This window comes from Photinus pyralis, unplaced genomic scaffold (assembly GCF_008802855.1).
Source record: "Photinus pyralis isolate 1611_PpyrPB1 unplaced genomic scaffold, Ppyr1.3 Ppyr1.4_LG8, whole genome shotgun sequence".
Classification (NCBI taxonomy): domain Eukaryota; kingdom Metazoa; phylum Arthropoda; class Insecta; order Coleoptera; family Lampyridae; genus Photinus; species Photinus pyralis.
The window spans coordinates 2,823,180-2,828,849 of record NW_022170819.1 but is presented as its reverse complement, the minus strand read 5'-3'; the positions used below and the strand labels follow the sequence as shown (position 1 = coordinate 2,828,849).

Genomic DNA, 5,670 nt, shown 5'->3' with positions numbered 1-5,670 from the left:
AAACACAATGGTTAGCTGTAAATCGTGTAATATAACAAAGTCAAAAGCTATAGAAGAAACGAAAATGACATTTCATAGGTGATAACTATGTTAGTATTTCTTAAATGGTCTTCTTTCACGATACTTAATTTCATTCATTTTACTGGTTGTGATACATTGCCGTAGGAATAGGCGTAAAACAACATATTGAAATACATCTATTTTTCACATTTCCTTTAGACAGTGAATGGCGAGATGGATTTTGTTTATCAAAGAAGTAATGAATCTGTATGTAGTAAAATGTATGTAATTTCAGTACTATCCGCCAAAAAAATTAAATATACTAAATTATTTTATTATTTATGTATTTACGCCACTGTGCGTAGGAACGTCCGCCATATTGAGAAGCCTATAGGGTCCTGGCTAATGCTACATAAGCTCCTTCCTTAGTCTTTTATTTCAATGGTTTATATCACTCCTCCCCGCTAAGATGAATGTCCGGGTTAATCAGGTTATACGTGCTTGGCCGGAACTGCCATCACGAAGTCTTTGTATTTATCACAGGCAGTTTTCCTGCTGTGGTGCGATGTGGACGATCGTGACGTGCGACTGGATTTGTACTTCTTCTACTGAGAATTTTCCCTCGGCATCGTCGAATGAGTCTGTCATGCGGCTTTCGCTCCCCTCATGACATTTGAAATTGTTGACCAATCATACGCCTTTCGGAAAACAGTATCGTCGGATTTCGTATGCATGTGAATCCAGCTTAACAGCTAAAACATCCTGTAAAAGAGTGATCAAAATTTAAATAATAAGAATAATAATAATAATGGCCTTTATTATCTTACTTGCTATAAGATAACCTCAGGGCGCAGTTCAATCTCCAGAGATTGTTCTTCCACTGAACCCTGATATATATAGCCTACAATCATTTATGCACTCGTCTATAAATAATTAGTGAGTACTAGCAAAGAGTTACAATCATTCTCATATAGCATCACGTAAGTATATTGTTGATTTTAAAGACTTTTTAAAATTCAAGTCAACGGAGTCATAGGTACAGGGCTTAAAAGGAAAGCAGTCAAACGTCAAAAATTTCTTGAACTAGATTTCGAAGTGTTCGTAGTGTAAGCGGCAAGAACAACAGTCGATAAGGGATTGTACATAGTTAACTAGGTCTTCATTACCTGGTAAAACAGAATTAATATAAATTGAACGGGTTGCTCACTAAATCCCCATAATTGCAGCAAACCAGGATTTTACCTGGATCAAACTTAACACGCTTCCGTCTCAAAAAAGATGCTTATCTCTCTCTTCTTGGGAGGCCGATGGTCACTAAGAACTCTGCTGCCCAAAAAACTGTAATTCTTAAGGTTTGCTGTCGGTTACAGGTATTAAGAGAAAGAATAAATGTTATATACTTTTTCCGCTTTATTTAGTAAAAAATTATGTCATTGTAAGATTGTTATGTATGTAGTACACGTTTGACAATGCACAATGACATTGAGAATGGGAATGATATAAACAGTTGGATTGTAATTTAGGTAGTGCAGGTTTCTCGTTGATCTCGAGGACATCCTGCGATAAGGTTTTTCGTATAAATTCTACCTTCTCCTTTCCCTTGACATATGTAGCGTCCATTGGTGATACCAGCAGGCGCACTATAGTTGAAAATAAGTGTGCCTGCGTATGTCCTTCTTCCCATTTAATCGGCCAGATTGCTTCTCTCTCTCTCTGGTAGCTCACATCTAAGCTGCTAAATGAAAACGGAGGTTTGAACATAAAATCTGCAAGTTGGTGCCCATTAAATACCGCTAAATCCTTTGGAGTAATTGACGTTTTGTATGTTTTAAATCCTTGAACCTCAATATCGATAACCAGTTTTCTGCTACTGATTCACCAACTGTTTCGAGAACTACTACTGGACTGATAGAAAGCATCGCTACAGCCTATATTTCCAACTCCTACGTTGAAAGCGGTAGACCGCGATGATTGGCGCTGGTTATATGGGAACTACCTCAGATATTTACAATATTTTCCAAAGGACTTGCATCAACGCCAACAAAATCAGGTGGCGCGGGTTCCTCTACGCAAAAAGAAGAGCTCGGAAGTGTTGATGGAATTATCACAGCTTTCAAAAATTAAGAGCTCATGTATTGCCACAGCCTCAATCTCTTCACCTGTTACCTCTTCCGTTTCCAGTTCTTTAAATAGCATGCCTCCACTGTTATTTCGATACGATTTATAAAACTTTACCGTAAAAGTTCCCATCAACCGTAATTTGAAGTTTGGCCGTGACTAATACGTGAAAACATGATTAGTAACGTTGAATGCCATAAATTAAGCTTACACTTAGAAAAAAAAAATGTATACTGTATCGAACGATCCGCATACAATAAATGCACATACATATACGGCACTAATGTATCCCAACTTCGATATAAAAGATATCGTGCATTTTACTATCGGTTTTTCGGCATATGATACTTTTGTAGGTAGGTACCCTCTTCATGTGGGATACACAGATACATAACCCATACGTTTTATCCCCACTTTTAAGGTACATACAACCGCGTATGATGTCAACGTCAACTGATGCAATTGTTTAGTAATTTAGTTGGTTCAGCTTACGGGGCGAAGGGTGAACACTAGAGGTACTTTTTAGCAGCGTGTGTTTGCAAAAAAAGAGGTCTACCATAAATTTATCCTGCCATTCGAGAAACCACTTATCCAACGGTTCAAACACGAAAATCATGGTGGTGTACCTAATACGTATAGGTATGCTTAGGTACATACTGAAATATCGAAAAAATGTACTCGTATGTTATTATGAATTAGGAAAAATGCGCAATTTGGGATCCCTTAACTTTAGATGTACGGTTCAATGCAGTATCTTTGTATCGACAGCGGAAAGTGGCCAATTAGTTAGTTAATTGCAGGCATGGCTCGCGCTGTTTGTAAAAATTTGGACATCCCTCGTATTACGAGTTTTCCTACTGCACATAATGCCTACATTTATGCAGATTACGTGGAACCGCAATGCATTATCTTAAGATTTCATTGCGTCATCTAAAAAAGAGAGGAGTCGTTACCGCGCTCTCGCGACAGTACATACGATGGGCGAAATAAATTTGTGCATTTGTGAAACAATTTGGATTATAAATATGTCGTTTGGGATTTTTGGCAAATAAGGAGTCATGCATTAGCAAAGGTAATAAATAAGCTCTTCAAATCGGACTGTATACGATATTACATATTTTTCTTTTTTCTAATTTCATACCTACGCCTACGATTTTATTAAGGGGCCGCCAGTGGAAATATACGGATCGAATCCCTATAAAAAACATCCATACCTACATAAGCCTTTTCTATGGAATTCTTCAGTGTGAACGGCGTTAACAGACGTACCAGGTATGCACATTCAGCTTCTTTAGAAGTGTATAATTATCACGTAAGGGAGTTCACAATTTAGTTACGATGGACATTTATTTGCATAAAGACTACCAAACGCAAATTATTAAGCGACCGACATTTTTCAATGGAATGTTCATTGCGAACTTTTTTCAATCTGCTGTTAACTGGCTATTTGCTAGGAAAGGGAATTTTACAAAAACTTCAAATTGCTAAGTAGCCTGTAGCGTTTCAAACTGGCTTTATAAACGTAAGCTCTCCATTTTTCAAGGCTGGGCTAATTGGTGGGAAAATCTGCATTTTTAAATTTTCCTTCATTCTAAACATCACTCCATCATCAATTGCGTGCCACATTAACTAACTAATTTTTCTTCTAGAATGTTTAAATACGAATTTTGGAACTACGGCCAGGCGGCGATGGGGCGGACAATTGCGGACTCCTTTTGGTGAATAAGGGATTAAATTTCAACCTCGTATGTCCGGTCAATGAAACATTTTTGCAACCGACGCGTTTGGGCAAACGTTTGGGTATAATTATAAAAAGGTGACTGAAAATTTTTTTAAAAGTTTATTCTAATAGCAGTTTTTGCAGAACCAGAACTATTGCGAAGCGGCACTTGTGGATCGTGTGTCGAAAATTTCCTTTACGAGGTAGAGCATTCCAAAATTTTGTGTGGATATTTGTTTGAAAATAAACAACATTTTTGTGTGTTTTTATAACCCTCCAACTGACTGCTGCAATGATGATCAAACTAGTGAGTTCTATTCTAGACCACCTGAAAATGCATTGCGCTAGGTCCGAAATTAATCATCACTAACGTATTTTTCGAAAGTACCAGTTTGATTTCGATTGCAGGCTGGGGTTCTTGTCAATGACTTTTTAGCCTCCCATTTGGCATTTGACATTCAATTCTAGTACTTTTTTGTTCTAAGGGCGTTAGTTAAGTGTGATTTAGAGTCGGTCCTCCAGTAACTTTTCTAGGGATTTTATATTAGTGCGATTTCACTATCATATTTTTGGAAAGTTTGGATGTACGTCACTAGCTAAATTAATATAACTCTAGCATTCCTCACAAATTTGTCGTGTTGGATTATAATATGTTCTAGTATTCGCAGTTTACTTAAACTAGCGTCAACTAATTTCATTTTAAGGAGATCGAATGCTTGGGGAAAACTGTTTATGTGTGTTGTAATTGAGCTTTGTATCGATTGCAAAGTCTGAGAGTCCTCCATCTCTCGTTATATAGGATCGATTCTAAATCAAAAAGTCACCAGAAAGGTAACTAGGTTTGAAACTCTGTCAGGACTGATCCTAAAGTAACTACGTTTGAAACTCTACTGCGAGAGTTCGAATATTTGCAGCGATAGATTGCGGCGCACGATTCTTGTCTGATGTCTCCGCGATTGTTTGAAATATACTATCCACAAACGGTTTCTTAATATTATTCTTAACACATACAGTCCCCACCACTAGCACGTTTGCAATCGACCGCATAGTATTGAGCTGTCGATCCTTTGACGTTAACGACATTTAGCGGCAGTGGCTCACACCTAGAGTTCAATGACGTCCAACATATTACGGCTACCGATCAAGGTTAACCACCTGCAGCGCTAGAGAACACTGACTTCCATTAGAGGCCAATGCTATCCAACTTGAGGATAACGACATTTAGTTTTCGAGGCTATTGACTCAGAATAGAGATCAATGACACTTAACACTATTGTCTCATACTTTGAGACCAACAACCTTTTAATTTCAGAGGTCGCTTCCCTCTTAGATCAATACCCACAACACTAGCGGCCAATCTGAGTTGACAGCCTTATTCATACAGATTAAAAGATTGCGACGTAGAGCTCCGATTGCAACACCGACGAACTTCCACAGTAACAAAATCCTGTAGGTATACAAGAGAGCCCTAGCTATTCGCTATGGCCCCTCTAACACAAAAAGTTCCGAAGGCATTCGGTAAGCATCGTGAGAGCTCAAGGTTAGCTTTCCAGGCTATTAACTCACAATTGTAGTCAATTACACTACCGTATTTTGAAGACATCAAACTTTAGCTCCAGAAGTCCTGCTTCTCCAACAATTGCAGTCAAAGTGGTCAATGACACACTCCCACTAAAATGGCGCGAATGTCCCGAGTTCAGTTCCCATTAACACGAGGAGGAAACATACCATTCCGCTATACACACGCCCTAAAATCAATAACACACAACAGACACATATCTATGCCCCCAAAATTGACAATCACCAATAACACAAGGACAGTGAGTTTGCAT

General features: G+C 38.3%; 2 long non-coding RNA genes across 2 annotated transcripts; both read left to right on the top strand.

The window, feature by feature from the left end:
• Positions 1–947: 947 nt before the first annotated feature.
• Positions 948–1,711, top strand: LOC116179012. The gene is made up of 3 exons (XR_004146935.1): positions 948–980; positions 1,037–1,169; positions 1,227–1,711. It is a non-coding gene; the product is annotated as an uncharacterized LOC116179012 (long non-coding RNA).
• A 1,113-nt stretch (positions 1,712–2,824) lies between these two features.
• On the top strand, positions 2,825–5,620 carry LOC116179839. The gene is made up of 3 exons (XR_004147052.1): positions 2,825–3,390; positions 3,768–3,934; positions 3,983–5,620. It is a non-coding gene; the product is annotated as an uncharacterized LOC116179839 (long non-coding RNA).
• Positions 5,621–5,670: the final 50 nt, after the last annotated feature.